This window comes from Phalangium opilio, unplaced genomic scaffold, assembly GCF_054372755.1.
Source record: "Phalangium opilio isolate 3A_F unplaced genomic scaffold, DU_Popi_V2 ptg000209l_1, whole genome shotgun sequence".
NCBI classification, from domain to species: Eukaryota; Metazoa; Arthropoda; class Arachnida; order Opiliones; family Phalangiidae; genus Phalangium; species Phalangium opilio.
Genome location: NW_028324217.1, coordinates 18,795,958 through 18,813,915, shown reverse-complemented (window position 1 = coordinate 18,813,915; position 17,958 = coordinate 18,795,958). Strand labels below are relative to the sequence as shown.

The window sequence follows — 17,958 nt, the reverse complement described above, 5'->3', positions numbered from 1 at the left end:
TTGTAGTAAGGAAGGGTTAGGCAAGAGAACCAGTAGAGGCTAGGAGTCTATATCCATGGAGTAGAAATTTATAATGACTAGAATTTTTAAACTGGTCCCTCCTGAATTTTCATAAAAATTCTCAATTAATAAACTGGTCCCAAGGACCAGTAACCCCCGGATTTTGAATAAAAAAACTGGTCCGAGCAATTAATAAACTGGTTTTTGACCTGTGGACCTGTGCTATTTCAAAGACTGCTTGAAAGCATGATAAAAGTTCGTAACGCAGTCAGTGCTCAGTGCCATTCAACGCAAGTTCAAAGCGTAGTCTGCTTAACTGGCCCCCAGAGTTATTCTGAGCATGCGTGCATCAAATTACGAAAAGAGCTATGGTCATTGTAGAGTGGGATATAGACCGAGTGGGGAAAGGTGAAGCCCCGCCCATTGACATGCGCGGTAACCACTGGATGTTTTACTTCCAACAGTAACAGGTAGATGGCGGGAAAATTTGGTCTTTGGCGCGAAAATTTGGTCTTTGGCGCGAAATTAAAAATACTTCGTTTTTAGAACATTGGTGTTACAAAAGACATTGTTGGTTGAAATTGTAATAAAGAACTGAAAATTGGTGTTATTTGATAGATTGTGAAAAATATTGCCTCCATTTTTTAAACACAACTTACACATTGTTTATTACTAAAGAATAAAGTTGAATATATTCAAGTTCATGAGTTTTTCTTTATTCAATTTAAAGTCAAGGGAGTAGGTTGAATTTAATTTTCAATTTAAAATTTACTATGACTTGTAAATGCGCATTCCCGCCTTGCACAAACACAGAAAAGGATGTTTATTTATTTTATTTTCCAAATAATCGTGACGTTAGACAACAATGGTTTAAATTTATCGGTAGAAATAGCAATGATGCCTTAAGTGGAAAATATCGGCACTTGCGTCTTTGTAAGGTAATGTCTTGTTTTATTAATGAATGATTAATAGTTATCTAATAACCACTTTGTTTGAAGGATCATTTTTCTCCGAATTGCTTGGCACAAATGGTACAAAACTCCCAAATGCAGTTCCTACAATTGGAGCACCAAACCCAATTCAAAAAGAAGTATCCATGTCTGAGAGGAATAAAAGAAAAAACACCGGAAATGATATAGTAAGTTTAGATTTAATAACATCGCGATATTGTTTGCTATCAGGGATGTTTTAGTTATTTATTGCAATTAATCCCAGGACGAGATGGAAAGACTTTCTAAAGTGCGGCGTTTGGAATCAATTGATGTGGCCAAAATGTAAATAATCACGATTATGAAACAGATTGAATGTATGTTAAACCTTTTGGCGTTGGTCTAAACTTTGCATTAACATGTTAAAGGCGTCTGTTGACAATTCACGAAAGTGCCACATAGAAACACAGACAGAAACGTTTTCTGATGAGTCAAAGAATGCCTCTGACAACCTGAAAATAATTATAAAAGAGTTGAAGACTTCAATAGCGGAATTGTCAAAGAAGAATACAGACCTTGAAAAACAGCACGCTAAACTGTTTTCGGAACACGAAAGATCGAGGTACCAATTAGAGAAAGTAATGACGGCCTTTGGCAAACTCTTCACTGCGGATCAAATAAGTCATGTTGTAGAACAGCGCAAACGATGCAAACAGTGGTCTCCTCAAGCCATACAATCGTCGCTACAACTTCTATACAATATTGGTACAAAAGGGTACAATTTCTTACGTGAGCAAGGCCATCCACTTCCAACAACAAGGTGCCTAAATCAACATCTAGAGACGCTTCAATTTCCACCAGGTATTCAAAGTGCCACGCTGCGCCTGCTGCAAAAACAATCACCCAAAATGACAAAGATAGAAGAAAGTGTTATACTCTTGGTTGACGAAATGCAAATTAAGCGGTCATACGAATATGATGCTGGATTAAAAACTGTATTGGGACATTCAACATTGTCCAGCCATGCAGTCGCTACCCAGGGATTAGTGGTAATGGTTCGTTCTGCTTGCTCCAAATGGAAATACATTCTTGGTTGGCATTTGGTTGGCAACAGTATAGACAGCGGTGATCTGAAGAATTTCATGACGGACTGTATAAAATGCCTTCATGACATTGGATTTAACGTTGTGTCGATAGTAAGTGACATGGGCCCTAAAAATATGGCTATGTATCGTGACCTAGGAATTAAGGTGTCATGTTATGAAAAGAAATACCACTTTACACACCCGTGCAATCCAGAGAACAAGATCTTTGTAGTACCAGATCCACCTCATGTTTTGAAAAGTGTTCGAAATTCTATTCTGGTCAATGTCTTGGAGCTGCCACAGCAATGTGTTGCGAAATATAATCTTCCTTGCAAAAATGTTGACATTAAGTACTTGAAGCACCTCATGTTGGGGTAAGTTTAGGCGCTAGTTTCAGTTCTGAAGTTGCCTGGAAAAATAAAATAAATAAACATCCTTTTCTGTGTTTGTGCAAGGCGGGAATGCGCATTTACAAGTCATAGTAAATTTTAAATTGAAAATTAAATTCAACCTACTCCCTTGACTTTAAATTGAATAAAGAAAAACTCATGAACTTGAATATATTCAACTTTATTCTTTAGTAATAAACAATGTGTAAGTTGTGTTTAAAAAATGGAGGCAATATTTTTCACAATCTATCAAATAACACCAATTTTCAGTTATTTATTACAATTTCAACCAACAATGTCTTTTGTAACACCAATGTTCTAAAAACGAAGTATTTTTAATTTCGCGCCAAAGACCAAATTTTCCCGCCGTCTACCTGTTACTGTTGGAAGTAAAACATCCAGTGGTTACCGCGCATGTCAATGGGCGGGGCTTCACCTTTCCCCACTCGGTCTATATCCCACTCTAGGTCATTGGTCACTGGGCTTTGGAAATAGTTAAAGCTGTCTGCTAGACGTTCTCTTTTTTCACGTTTGTACTTTCTTGTCAATTCCTTTGTTACGGTAACGGTTCATCCTTTGATAATAGTTTATTGATTATAAAAAAGAGTATCCATGTACAAGAAAAGCTGTTAATAAAAGTGGAAGCTTTTTCTCCCAAAGACCCGAAAAACATAAAAAACAGAACAGTGTGAGTAACTGTGAAAGAAAAACGTTCATATAAGCCTTGGCTGGTAAGAATCTATGTTGAACTGAGGGGAAAACGCTGAATCTTTGTTTAAGGCCATGTTTTTAATTATCATTAAAATGTTACCTATGTTATCTTAACAGGGAAACTCTACGAAGTATGATGGATTTTGTGAAGGATTTTCGTGTTATGGTCGAACGTTTAAGCTGGTAAGTGATGAATATAATGCAACTTGGGTGTCATTAAGGCGTGTTACGGATCCAAACCTATCGAAACTATTTTGCCTTGAAAAGAAAAAGATCTTTCTTGTTATTTTAAAAATTAAAAATAATATAGCAGAATAAATAATTTATACGAAGCTAGTTATATTCAAAAAATGGGTTTGAGGAATTCCCTTTTCTTGAAGAAAGTTGCAGTGTCCATCAATGGTCACAATCTTTTGAACTAGCTAAGCATGTTTTTCTAAGCTTTTGATAGCGAAAGCTACAATGTATTGGGAAACCTTTCTTGTTATATGTTCGTTTTCTTCTGTTTGAAAAGAAATTTTATTTTAGGGAAGCTTTACAATTTCACAAACTCTCGGCACAAAATTCCGAAATGAGTTTAGTAAATCTTCAAAGGGTGGCCATTAAAGAGGTATTTGAGAAATGATTGCAATATTGGCTGTTTAAGGCAAATATAAAAATAGGGAAACTTTATTTTTAGGAAATGAAGACTGAGGAAGATTGTAATTATGATCACTTGAGTAAAGATGATCTTATCAATGAAGTTAAAGCCAGGGATGATCGAGTCAGGGAACTGGAAGCCGAGGTATTTATTACTAGTGTGAAATTAAGCACAGAAATATGAGACTCGTTTGGTATCATAGCCCATTTTAAATGTACAGGATGAGTTGTCGAATATTACGTCCCTTAAAGTAGAACCAAACTCTGTGGGTGGGTGAATAATTAGGTTTATTTGTGAAAATACCAACCAGGATTGGCTCTGATCTAAGGGGATTGGTAACACGTCCCTGTTTAGTAACAAAGAAATCCAACAAGGAACTTTGTTCTTTCTTGCTTGCCCCATTAAAATACGCTCAGCCAACGAAAGGCCAAAGAATATTTACTGTTAAAATGAAATCTTATTTTGTTTAGCGTAATGTTTTAATTTCAACCATGGGAAAAGAGAGAGTGAAAACAACATTTACGATAAATAAACAAATAGACGAAATTGAAAGACTCAATAGGGTCAATAAAGAGTTGGAAAAGAGAATCAAAGATTTGATGTTATGGAACATTTTTCATTTTAATGGTCGATAGGAATGAGTTACTCGAAAGTTGATTGTTTGAAAAATAGGAGAAAAGTGGAATGGATCAATTAGCTAACGATGAATTAGTGAAATCTGAACCCGTTGAAAATGATTCGGGGATTAATGGCCAGGAGTTATCTCTTCCAATTGTGATGCACAGTGTCGAAGCTGTCAATGTCCAAGGCATGCTGGGTAGAGAAGATATTAGTGAAGAATCGCCTGATTCTGAGCCTCAATATGTTGCGGAGGTTGGCAATACAAACGAAACTGAAATTATCCCAAAAAAGTCTAAAAATGTGGGGATTATAACGCGAATTACGATTGCGTGTGTCCCTAAATTGATATACAGTGACAATTCGCCACTTTGTGTACCTTCGCCGAAGCTCGAGGTCGAAAACCAATTGAAAATGCCTCTCGACACAACGACGGAAAGTGATTCGTCACGAGAACCTCTTGAGAACAATAATACAATTATCGATTCTTATCGTAAATCGCAAAGTGTTGCAACAGAGGGAGAAACTGACGAAAGAACAACTCGATCAAAGGAATTTCGTGTTCCCGAATTGAATGTTGAAGTCGAAAAACACTTGGATCTTTCTCTTGGCGCAAATGTCGAAAGCGATTCGCTAGAATTAGCCGTAGAAAACGATTTCGATGATAACCAATCCAGAATAACCTTGACAGGTGCGAAGAAATCTGATAGACAAATTTTTTTACTGTGTTTGCCAAAACTGAAGCGTGTTGATCCAAGGTCACTGAGTGTGCCAGTGTGTGTTCCTAAACCAAAACGTAACCCAAATGAACTGTCAGAATTGACCTCCGTCTCTATGGAAATCAATTTACCCGAAGTTTCAGTTGAAGTTGGAAATAATAGTTCGGTGTCGAACTCGGAGACATTTCAAGATATCCTCCAAAGAATTCCGAATCACGTTGTTCGGAAATTGGTAAGTCATTTTATACTTTAATCGTCTGAGTGCCTAGAGTGGGGTTTCATATTCCTACCCCCAATGGGCGAAATATGCTAATCAATTAATTCCGCCTTCTCGGTGTATAGTCTAATGGCGTTTTCCATTTAACTGGCTCTGAGATCGCTCTTGATTTGCTCTAGACGACATGAAATGCGCTTCATTTCTTGAGCTGCGTTAACGAGCCCGTCCTAATCGTCGATACAAATTTAACGAGCTATCAATTCTCTACAGATTAGCACCGATGGGATCTTGGGTCCAGCGCTCGGTAAATGGAAAACAGAAATCCGAGCGCGAGCAGATCTAGCGCCCTTGAGCGCTAATTTGAATACGCTATTGGCGATGCTGCTATCTAGGTGAAAAACGTAAAAAACCTATTTAATACTCGTGGTAAAAGCAGGCAGATCCCTATTCCAGGGTTCGTGCAGAACCCGTATAAAAAAATTGGGAAATATCTCGAGGATTCTAGGTGTGTCGTCAAAAGTTTCCATCTTGGATTTTTATTCGAAAATGTCGTTCGACGAGCTCTACTTTCCATCTCTCCTCCATTTTAATTCAGAACTAGCTTTTACCCAGGGCGTCGGTCGCGTGAAATAAGAACTTGCATGAAAATGATATAAAGAATGGGTAGATTTTACTGATGACTAACCTTTTTGTAGCACCCTAGGAGCGAAGGCACTCGGCGTTTGCCTGCAGCTCGTCGGGACATTTTTTATTACTTTTCATGCTTGCATTATTCCATAAAGGATTGTTTTTAAATTTCTGGCCGCCATTTAAAAAGATGGCAACAAATCGAACCCAAGAGACCATTCAGCCCGTCTATAGGCTAAAGGAAACCAGTGTACAAAATATTTGTGAAATCGGTTGAAACGCTCCGAATTTGTTGCATAGAGAAGATTTTTGACATTTCTGGGCGCCATTTATTAAGATGGGGGCAGATTGGAAATATCTTTCTTCGTACGCGCCTACTACTTATGGGTATCGTGCCTGCAAATTTTCAGCCTTCTAGGGCAAGCGGTTTGGGCTGGGCGTTGATTATCTGTCAGTCAGTCAGGACTTTGATTTATATAGATATAGAAGATATGGTTGTCAACGGCCTTAAATGTACCGAGTTTTTTTTTTTAACTTGTTTTGTCATCCTCGCTGTAGCTTATTCGAAAAAATTATGCAAAACAATTTCTTGGGTACGAGATAAACATTTTACGTTCCAGCGCTAAATTGTTATTTCAAGATTTACCAAAAATTATTTAATGGGTTAAATTCGTTTGGGGCGTTAATAGAAGAAAATGTTAAATAACACTGACCTGTCCCTACTTTCTTCTCGCCTACGCTTTTGTCAATGAGGTTGTATTTATCCATGATTAGTTTATTTAATGAACGAATTAAATTCCCGCTAAAACCAAGGACGTTTTCAAAAACGTTCAAATCAGTAAAAATATCCGAATATATTTTTAACATTTTTCGAAAAACGAGTGAACTCTCTACCGATAAACTCAAATAGTGTTCAGCTTTTGGACCTTTCGCCTCGCAGCAAGAGAGTCCCGGGTTCGATCCCGGACTGTGGCAGGGTTGGAAATAAGACAGATTTACAAGTCCAAAACCAGTTTATTAATTGCTCGGACCAGATTATTTATTCCAAAACCGGCGGTCAGTGGTCCCAGGGACCACTTTATTAATTATCGTTTTTGAAAAAAAAAGACGGTGGGACGAGTTTATTAAATCGGGGTTTCTTATTAGAATTTTTCTAGCTGAACAAATGGTTTTACCAATTCTACTCCTATATAGTTAGTACTCCTTAGCTACAACTTCCCTACAAATGTTTTGTAGTCTATACTCTAGAATGAGTCTCTTGTAGTCAACAGCCTAGACCATAGTCAGTACTAGTTGTCGGTAGTCGCATTAGGCAGTAGCAGAAGAAAATAGGGGAAGTGGGTAGCTTGGGCAACTTCGCGAGGCGTCCCGTTTACGGATTTTTCGCGCCATTTCCCTCCCCGTGGAGGTGAAGAGAGATAGGATTTTTACGCGCATTAACACACGAGTGACGTGATTCTGTGGACAGTACGGTCCTACGCCTTCCAACTGACTAGAGGTGTCTGCTAGAGGCAGTGAGGCACTCAGGCAGAATGGCAGAGGCTGGAATCGAGTGGTAAGTACTAAATTCATAACTTATTTTAAAATATGTCTTTATTTTTAAATACAATGGTATTTCTAAGTTCCAGGGAAAAAATTAACTTGTCCGAAGTTTTAAAGTGTGATAGGGAAGAGTTCAAAGTAATAAAGTTATACCCAAGTTGATGTAGTTTGATTTTTAACATTGGGTTTGGTTTGGGTAGATCTTACTTTTCCTTTCAACACAGCCTGAGTTTTCTTATCGGTAGTTTCCTTGTACGTTAAATCACACTGCGTACTCTTAACGACATTCATTTTATTAAATAACCGAATTTTCGTCCTTAATTAAACCAATATCCGCATTAACCCGTTGCCTGACGTAACCCTAACTCAAACTGAAGCACAGCAGAAATATAAGCAGACTACACAAGTTAGTTCCACAGTTCGCTACATGGTGGCGTTCGCAATGAAATCTGGTACTATTTTATGCTTCGCGCCGATTGGCCAGATTCAAATTTTAAGGGTGGTAGGGGAATCGACCATTGTAAGTGAGAATCACTGGACGACTTGTATGGCTCAAGGCTACGGCTACCCACTTCCCCTATTTTCTTCTGGCAGTAGTGTATGGTACTAGTATAGTCACATTACAGGATTTTGATCCTAAGGGAACTCTCGCACTATGGCTTACTGAGAGCGAGAGAAGATATAGCCACCGAAAGGAAGTAAAACGCAATAAGGATAGTTCAGAAAAGGACGAAGAACTTCAAATATCATTAGACATGCTGATTGATATTTAGTGGCAACTTGTTGAAAGTCCTGAGGACCACTAACAAAATCCACCTTATTTCCACCCTGTGTGTCACCGAGTGAAAAACTGGGTACAAAACCTTCTGCATAGAGTCTTCACTCCTTTCTTATCGCTGGTACCATAAGAAAATAATACATAGCTCCCTTTAAGTATGAAACGTAGCTCATATTCATACTACAGCATATGCTTCCAAATTTTGCGCGCTTCCTATTTATGACCCAAGGGAGAAGTTTTGCCACTACGAGTAAAGGGGGGGGGGGGCGAAACCGCCACCTAAGGTGTCCGCGAAAAGCACGATGGGCCGGGGAATTTTGGCCACGCCCGTAGAGACACAGACATTCCTTACCTCATATGTGTAGGGGCTAGCCTTGGTCGTCGAAATCTCGCGCTATCTATTAACTTATTATGATAATTTTGACATGCACTTAATCAGTTATAATTATCATAATAATAACTTCAAGACCTTTAACGATTTAATTACATTATAAATTTTTTTAACGCCATAAGTTCTTAATAGGTGGCTTTAGAGCCTTTTTAAAAATTTCAATGGAAGAAAATGCTGTTTACATGGCTTAAATGGAGAGATTCATACTTATAGGGAGCTTTATATTATTTTCTTATGCTGGTACTTATTTCGACCAAAAATTCGGAGTTATTTGTTGCTGGATAAAATGAGATATTGTTTCTGGTTACGCAGATTTTTGGAACAATTAGTTTTATGATTATCTATCGAAGGGATATCCACATTAGTTATTTTTAATTATGTGTCAATTGTACTTTATTTCACATATGTGGAAAATATAACACTAATAAGATCTCTGGCGTGCCATTTGCCAGGCAGAGAAACAAAGTGAAAACTAGACTTGACAAGAGAGAGGAGGTGCAAGAACGAAATAAATTGGTAACTTGTGTTCACTCAGCATTAATTCAACCTTTCTAGTTTCGCGCCGAGCTTTCTCCTTCATTTCAGTTGATGTTCGTTCATCCCCTTTTGGTTGATGAGGTTATTTGCTCATCGGCTAACGCTTTGATCAGTACTGTTTCTTTTCTTTAACACTGAGTTTTCGTACAGGCCTTAGCATTACATTTTTTATGAAGTGCGCTTGAATGTTAATGTTTTTTTGATGCTATATTGTAAATGGTATGTGTGTCGTTTTTATATTTCGTTAGTATTTGCTGTAGGAAAATTCAGGAAGAAACGTTCAACTCGGATCAAATATTCTGCTGAATATAAAAGGGGTCCACAACCTCACGCCAGAAAGGGTAACGAAGAAAAACTATTCAAATGTGATCAATGTGACTATGCAAGTACGTGGAAGAAGGATTTGAACAGACATAAAAGCATTCACAGTGGCGAAAAACCCTTCAAATGTGATCAATGTGATTATGCCAGCACGCACAAGTATAATTTGATCGCACATCAACGCATTCACAGTGGTGAAAAACCCTTCAAATGTGATCAGTGTCACTATGCCAGCTCAGTGAAGATTAATTTAGTCGCGCATAAACGCATTCACAGTGGTAAAAAACCCTTCAAATGTGAGAAGTGTGACTATAAATGTAGGCGGAAGATTGATTTGACCATTCATCAACGCATTCACAGTGGTGAAAAACCCTTCAAATGTGATCAGTGTGACTATGCCAGCACAGTGAAGATTAATTTAGTCGCGCATAAACGCATTCACAGTGGTGAAAAACCCTTCAAATGTGAAGAGTGTAACTATACATGTGCGCAGAAGATTAATTTGATCGCGCATCAACGCATTCACAGTGGTGAAAAGCCCTTCAAATGTGATCAATGTGACTATGGATCCACGCAGAAGGTTCATTTGATCAGACATCAACGCATTCACAGTGGCGAAAAACCCTTCAAATGAAATGTGATCAATGTGACTATGCAAGTACGTGGAAGAGTTCTTTGACAGAACATGAACGTAGAAGTCACATGAATGACTAGATGTACTTGAAGGCTGCTAGACAATGTAAAATTTCTTTTTAATCGTAACATGAGCATTTAAAATATTGTTGGACAAAAACTTTATCTTTCATCCTTTTCTGTAATGATTGGGCCGTAACTGTTAATGCTAAAATAAAAAAAAATACAGAGACGCCTCATTATCTTGTTGTGGTTGCAAGGCTAGAGAATTTCCAAGTGCGCAAATCGGGAGGGGGCAATCGAGAGCGAATAAATACTTGTAACTTGTATTTTCCTTTCTTTTGCTTGCAATTAATTCCACGAACATCTGTTAAACATTTTGAGGGAAACATTTAACGACCATTTGACCTAAGGTTTGTGGATAATGTTTTTTCGCCGGTAAACATTCTTAACACTATATTTTTACCTCTATTATAGGCAAAGAGGACAGAGAGGTGATAGAAACAGGCTTTATAAAATGCGCTAAAAAATGGCAAAATAAGGGGGTAATTAAAACAGTTTTCTAAAAGTTTAGTTTCAGGACTCATATCCTTTCCGCGTGGGTGGATAGATCTCCTCATCTTGTCTCTGTCATCCCATATGTCAACTATGCGCGATAAAGCTGCGCTCAGGCGCCGCGACGTACCGTCCGTAGATTTACCCCCGCACGCATGGATCACGGCTGCCTATACTAATTATCTCTCCAAAGAGGAGGGAAATAGGGAGATAGAAACGCGCTCTATAAAATCCGCCGAAAAATGGAAAAAATGGGGGGGGGTAGTAACAAAAATTTCTGGTACGATAAGATTTAGGACGCACTTCTTTCGCGCTAAGGGGGGACCTGTCATCCCCTACGTAACTGAAATTTCTCTCTAGTATTGGTAGCCCGAAAGAAAGTTGCGCGTTAAGAGCCGCGGCGTACCGTATATTTTCCCCTCTTCTCACTACGCATGGATCACGGCTGCCTATGCTGATTCTCTCTCCCTATTTCCCTCCTCTTTTATCTCTCCGTCTCTCTCTCTCCTCTTTGTTATAGGAACGTTACGCTTTTGAGAGGTACTGTCTGGGACGTTTCTGTGTCTGTCTTTCTGTTCTTTGTTACAATAGAGCGCGTTCGCGGTATTCCCCATTTCTGAACTAAGTACGCTTTTTCTCGTAATTGGGGAAATTGTATTTCACTATGTTAACTATTTTACTCGAGTACCGATCCACCCTTTTAGTGGCCACTATTCCATCATCTGCCTAGTCTCTCGCCCATTCCACATAAACCGAATCTGTCGCATTGTCTTCTTACTCCACCATCACGGGTACGAGATGTAACGAGTAACGTATAGCCTCCAAATGGCGGGACATCTACCAAATGTTCAAGCATTTGCGCTATTCATTATCAACTGGTCTCCGACTAATCCACTTAAGAGCAATCCGTCAAATGAATTGAAATGATTGCCTTGAACTCTATTATAATCCTTAGACCTTTGATTACGGGAACTGTGTAGCCTTCACATGGTGGGACTTCCTACAAATGTTCATGCAACTGTTCTTACCCTCCTTTTTCGTGATTCACAACCCTTATGAACTTCGTTTTTGTGTAATTATTAAACCAGACCTACACGGAACTTTTAACCTCATTATTCGTTTCATCGCATTAAGGGCCAAGATACCCAAGGCTTAGTTTGATTTTACGAACGTAGATGGCGCAGAAATTCAGTACCTATTTTGAAATGCATAGTAGGATATCGATTGATTTTAGAGGTTTTACTCCTAATTTTACTACCAATAACGGTTCCATAATGTCTAGTCACCAGTTGAAAACTGTCAATGGAACCCCTCAATTTCTAAGAAAGGTAATTGGGCAGGGAATTCAGAGAAAGGTTTTACAATAGGAAAAGGAGTCGAATAGATAAAAATCTATGAACTCATCCTGAGGCTGTATAATCAAAGACTAGAAAAATCTTTTCTCGTCATACTCTCGGGAAACGTTGCTTCAACTATAAGTTTATAAGATATGTTAAAGAAGTATGACACTTCAGATACTTTGTAATGCTAGAGCCTTACTTAGAGCTAGTTCGACATCGACAAGCGAGAATGACTACCGCGGTTTTGCAGTCCATCTTCCTATTTAGTCTGTACTAAGCTTTTGACAGCCTCATTAGATGTCTTCGCTTAACACTTGCAAATCTATGACGTTTCACCAACGTTACTTCATGGCAAGCTCTCGGTAACCAGTGACAAACTTATGGAACATATCTTATGAACTTATGATGCTTCCAGTGGTATTATCGAGAAGACTAAATACACAAGGGGGGGGCGTTGAAGACAAGTTTTGCCTTACTCTGCCATTACAATCACCGTTTTTCTGTCGCTATAGCTTTTCAGTTTAGTATTAGAGACCTGCCACAAAGCGTCTATAAAGAGGGGTCTTATTCAGGAAAAGGGGGAGGTGTGCTAGTTGTTCTAGGGGGTAGCGGTCATTTAGTACCTTTTTTTTTGAACGGGGAGAGGGACACATTAACTTTACCTAACTCCTAAACTCCCCTTTATAGAGGGTGGACCTACCCCTTTCTTTCAATTTCTGCGGGAACGTAGCTACCCTACCTGGGCACGGGATCATTATTTCTAGTTGTCGACCTCAATATCGGACGCGAAATTTCAATTGCTTGAATTTGTTTTCTGTCTTAAAAATGGGACGTAGTTCTAAACCACATCCTACTAAAGTGCGTTCAAGGAAAAAAAGATATCGTTTAATGCGGGTGAAAAGTATAGATCAGGCTCTAAGTAGTCGATTGAGCGGAAACGTTTGCTCGGGAACAATTCCAACAGTTTCGAACATAGAACCGGAAGGAATAATTCAAGACCAAAGCACGCCCCTTATCGAAAATGCTCTTGCCGGGGCTTTGGATTTGGATGGATCCAAATCAATTTTAGATGTCTGCCAGTCAGATTCGGGATTTTTAGAATTTCAAGACAACGAGACAACTTCTATGTCTACTCCACTAAAACCGTACTCGGAAGTCGGCGATAATTTTGCAGTAAATAATGAAATAAGGACAGAATCGGTCATAACAGCACCACCTCTCAGTGAGGCCGATTTTTCCGTAACACGCATATTTATGTCAGGCATATCACACCATAACAAAGTGTAGGGGAAATAAAAGAACTAAATACACAACGATAGGCATACGATTTCCAGAATTTGACTTTTAGAAACGATACAAAATAAGTCAGTTTTTTTCAATTTTGTGGCGAGTATATTTCCGAAATCCGAATTGAGAATTTCGTTTAGTTGTGTGCAACCGCACTTGTCAATATAGACAAACTAAGGCGGGCGGATACACAATTTTAAACATTATAGGAAAAAATGTAGTTTGGACAAGTGCGCTTGAACATATTACTATAATGCGTTCCTTATCTCAAGGGGTTATCTGTGGCTACAGGAGTAAAAGAGTTCTCAGACTTTCTGTGGCTACTCTAGCGACCACCTTTGTTGTTTCATTTCCCTCCTCCTTATCTATCCTGTCATCGCTGCTTGCCCATAAGTAATTCTATGACACTCGTTTACACCCCCATTTTATCCACCCTCATCGATAGTAGTTTTTTTTGGGGTAATAGTTCCTACTGCAATTGAAATCTTAGAAATCCCGACTTAACTGACATCTATTGGTTTAGGCAACTTTAGCGGACCAAAGCGGTTTTAATTGAATAACTAATTTAGATTTCAACTTATACCATCCAAAATATCCAAGGATATAGGCCTATCGTTGCTTTATCAAACGCAAAAAAGCCTTCGTGTCTAACTATTTTTTTGAATGAGTTACACGGGAAAATATTTTGATTAATGTTTTAATTAATTTTAAAATATCTTAAGTATTTAAAGCTTTAAAAACTATTTTAAGTACTTAAGAAAGGTATGAACTACTAGGAAAAAAATAAATTTTGGAATTAAATTGAAAAGTTTGTTCCCTGGACAGGAAATAGAAAGCTTTTAGTTTGATATAATGGCTTAAACAATTATTTTAGTTTATTAATTGGATTTTACACTAATCCATTTAAAAATTATTTTAGGTTCTAGGTATCGTAAGTATATGTCTATATAAAAAATAAAATTCAGTGTGACTTCATTTTAATAAGAGCTACATAGGAAAAACATGAAGAAACTGGTGCTTTGCTAATTAATCAATATTTAATTAACTAATTAGCCAATAATATGGTTGTCATATTAGAGTATTAAAAAAATGTCCAAACTTACGAAAAAAAATCAGTTAGACTGCAATATTCTAAATCTGTAAGCACTGGACTGGATTTTAGAAGCTAAATTTTTGGTATACTTTGCCCTTAAGTTCTAATGAAACTAACGATTTAACAACAATTAAGGTAAGAACAAAGAAAAGTGGAAAATACAAAGTCACATGAATTAATAGATGGATTTACATTACATTGAATGTTGATTATTCGCCAAGTGACGGACTGAAAATTATGAAATAGGTCTCAAAATATAAATTAAAATTTGGCCACGAAAAAAATGGGTGAATATATTAAAAATGCTTTAAAGACGAGACCACTTCCGTAAAGGAGAGATTTTGAGGCGGGGTTTCGCTAGTCCCCGCCTAGGCGTCATATTGTGCGGGAAATTTAGCATATACCGTTTTCCTTTGGGCCAATTTTGTGTTGCCGGCGCTGGCGGCAAAAAAACCCAATTTCGCGTAATGCTGTTACAGGATCAAACAAATTATCGACAACTTCAAATGTCAATGGAATATACCCATGACAGAAACATATTTAATCTTGTTTCAATGGAACACACTATTCGTTCGACTTTGGTACGAAATAGCTATGTTCGGAAGAAGTCCGTTCTTATTCTAGAACAAAGTGTGTATTCCATTGGTAGGGTGGAAAATGCCCCTTAAGAACCGATAAATGCAAGTTTGCCATGTAAATCCATTGGTGTTACGATCACGTGATCGTGACGACACAATAAATGTTGTAGTATGCACATTCCATTGGAAAAATGTCACATTTCCATCGCCCTAATTGCCGGAACAAAAGCGTGAAAGCCGAATTTCCCTTCCGAAAAGTAGTTCAGTTCAGTTCTACTCAATTTAGAGCATGCGCAGTGCCATTCTTTGATCATTTTTGATGCACTTTACCACACCCACTTTGCTTTTCGACCTTTGGGATCTTTGCGGATATCCAACTGGGCCTTGGCTTTACCAACGCCATCTACATTTTTTTCTAGGGACATGAATATGCCTGATAATTACACGATGGCTCCGCGTTCATTACCAGGCTGGGAAATAGCACACTTCCTCTGGTCCAAAACCAGTTTATTAACTGCTTGGACTAGTTTTTTAATTCAAAAAGTGGGGGTTACTGGTCCTCGGGACCAGTTTATTAATTGCAAATCTATAGGAGAACAAAGGCTGGGACCAGTCCGGAGACCAGTTAATTATTTCGGGGACTAGAGGGGTCACTGGTCCCAAGGACTAGTTTAAAAAATATCCTTATTTCCCAGCCTGTTCATTACATCACTACTTAGCACGCCGACGTTCGAGCAGAGGATAATTATGAAACGATAGCCCGTGAAATCGTATTCCAATTTTACCAATGGAGCACGCACAGCGTCTCATCACTACTGAGCTTAAACCATTGGAATACGCAAAGGTTTTTCGAGCGCCTCCGGCAGGAAAAAATCTGCACAAAGGAAAACGCCAATAGAGTTCTTCAGTGGCCCGCACGGAGGGGGGTGAAACCCAGAAGTTTCCCCCCTTCAACTGATATAGCTCTATAGCAAAAGAATTACACACTAGGGGCGATTTTGCTAGTCGTTTTTTAACATGGGGCTCGGGTGAAGCTGGCAGGCCTTGTACCGCCGACGAAAGAAGATTATCTAAGTTGGCCATGGGATGTTGGGATATGCATCTGCAGGGTGGGAAATAAGGATATTGTTAAAACTGGACACTGGGCCAGCGACCCCCCCCCCTCCTGACCTGGAAAAAATAAACTGTCCATGACTAATGACCAGGGCACGTCAAGGTCAGGGGGATCGCTGGCCTAATGTCCAGTTTTAAAAATCCATATTTCCCACCCCGCAGACGTGCCACACGCCCACACGCATTCTTTTCATATCTTAATACCACTCCAGTACTAAGAGATTACCGCCTCCAAGTCCGAGGTTTTGCAAACTTTTACGTCTGCTAGGCATTCTTCTTATGGACCGTCAAGTGGTAAACTAAAATTACTAGAGAAACTTTAAGTAAAAGAAAGGGGAAGGTGCCGGGAGTGTGGCGCGCTCCTGTAAGCCCAGCTTCTGGGCGGCAAAGTTTGAGGGAATTCGACACATGTCGGCGATCCTACCCTATAGGTGCCGACTGTCCCGTGTCCGCCGGAGGTGACTAACCCCAACTCCACCTTCCGTCACCTCCCAAGTAAACCTCATTTCCTTCCCTGCTTATCCACATACGACCTAGCGGCCCCCGTCTGTGCTGGGCCGCGTAGGGTCTCCCGCTCCATTCTTCCTGGTGCTCAAGGCCTAACGGCTAAGCACTAGTGCTCGTAGGTGGAAAAAAAAAAAAAAAAAAAAGAAAGGGGAACACTATTTTACCCCGAAATTATTTTTGCCGAACTTTTGCCGAATTACCCCGAATTCTAAAATAGTAGAAAACTCCCATGCGTCGTCTGCTAAAACATCCTAAATGACTTCTGGCTTCGCCTTCGGCTTTTCGGGGTAAATTAGTGACCGTTTCGGCACTTTTCGGCACAAAAGAGTGGGGTAAAATATAAAATACGGCTCCCACACTAAAAGTCGCAATTAAATCAAGCAATCATTCAAATCCATTTCAGAAACTAAATAAGCTTAACTAAACTACCCTCTCTCGCCCCAACGACTATTAATTTCAACTTAAAGAAGTTTAATTAACGTAAAATTCGACCAAAAACGTACATTTTTGGGACAAAAATTAAAATAACTTTTAATTAAACTACATAATTAAGATTACAACTAAGCTATAAGGTGGTAAAGCCCCTTTTTTCCCATTTAACACTGAAATTAATTGATATTATCTTTATAATACATTAATATTCAGAAAATTCAAAAGTTTGGGGTAAAATAGGGTTTTTTTCGGCAAGGATTGAATTTTCAATTAAACATTGATATTAATATGAATTATTTATTGAGTATCAATTTATAAGCTAAATCTACTCTGCCGAACCACAATCCAACGTTAATTTCACTTAATTAAGTTTAATTAACGTAAAATTCGACAAAAAAGGTACATTTTTGGGACAAAAATTAAAATAACTTTTAATTAAACTACATAATTAAGATTAAAACTAAGCTATAAGCTGGTAAATCCCCTTTTTTCCCATTTAACACTGAAATTAATTTATATTATCTTTATAATAAATTAATATTCAGGAAATTCCAAAGTTTGGGGTAAAATAGGGTTTGTTCGGCAAAATATTATGGGCGTGAAATGAAAAAATATGCCGAGTCTTTGAAGAAGCGCGAAATTCAAAAGTTTGGGGTAAAATAGGGTTTTTTCGGCAAGGATTGAATTTTCAATTAAACATTGATATTAATGTGAATTATTTATTGAATCTCAATTTGTAAAATAAATCTACTATGGCCGACCACAATCCAACGTTAATTTCAACTTAATTAAATTTAATTAACGTAAAATTCGACCAAAAACGTACATTTTTGGGACAAAAATTAAAACAACTTTTAATTAAACTACATAATTAAGATTAAAACTGAGCTATAAGGTGGTAAATCCCCTTTTTTCC

General features: G+C 38.3%; 3 long non-coding RNA genes across 3 annotated transcripts; 2 read left to right on the top strand and 1 right to left on the bottom strand.

Moving 5' to 3' along the window:
* Positions 1-472: 472 nt before the first annotated feature.
* Positions 473-1,269, top strand: LOC149621050 (uncharacterized). The gene is made up of 3 exons (XR_016375425.1): positions 473-938; positions 999-1,138; positions 1,216-1,269. It is a non-coding gene; the product is annotated as an uncharacterized LOC149621050 (long non-coding RNA).
* A 323-nt stretch (positions 1,270-1,592) lies between these two features.
* On the bottom strand, positions 1,593-2,313 carry LOC149621049 (uncharacterized). Its single transcript, XR_016375542.1, has 3 exons — positions 2,216-2,313; positions 1,901-2,141; positions 1,593-1,816 (listed from the first exon to the last, which is right to left on the bottom strand). It is a non-coding gene; the product is annotated as an uncharacterized LOC149621049 (long non-coding RNA).
* Positions 2,314-10,488: 8,175 nt separating this feature from the next.
* Positions 10,489-10,827, top strand: LOC149621048 (uncharacterized). Its single transcript, XR_016375368.1, has 3 exons — positions 10,489-10,550; positions 10,615-10,631; positions 10,712-10,827. It is a non-coding gene; the product is annotated as an uncharacterized LOC149621048 (long non-coding RNA).
* The last annotated feature ends 7,131 nt before the right edge of the window (positions 10,828-17,958 follow it).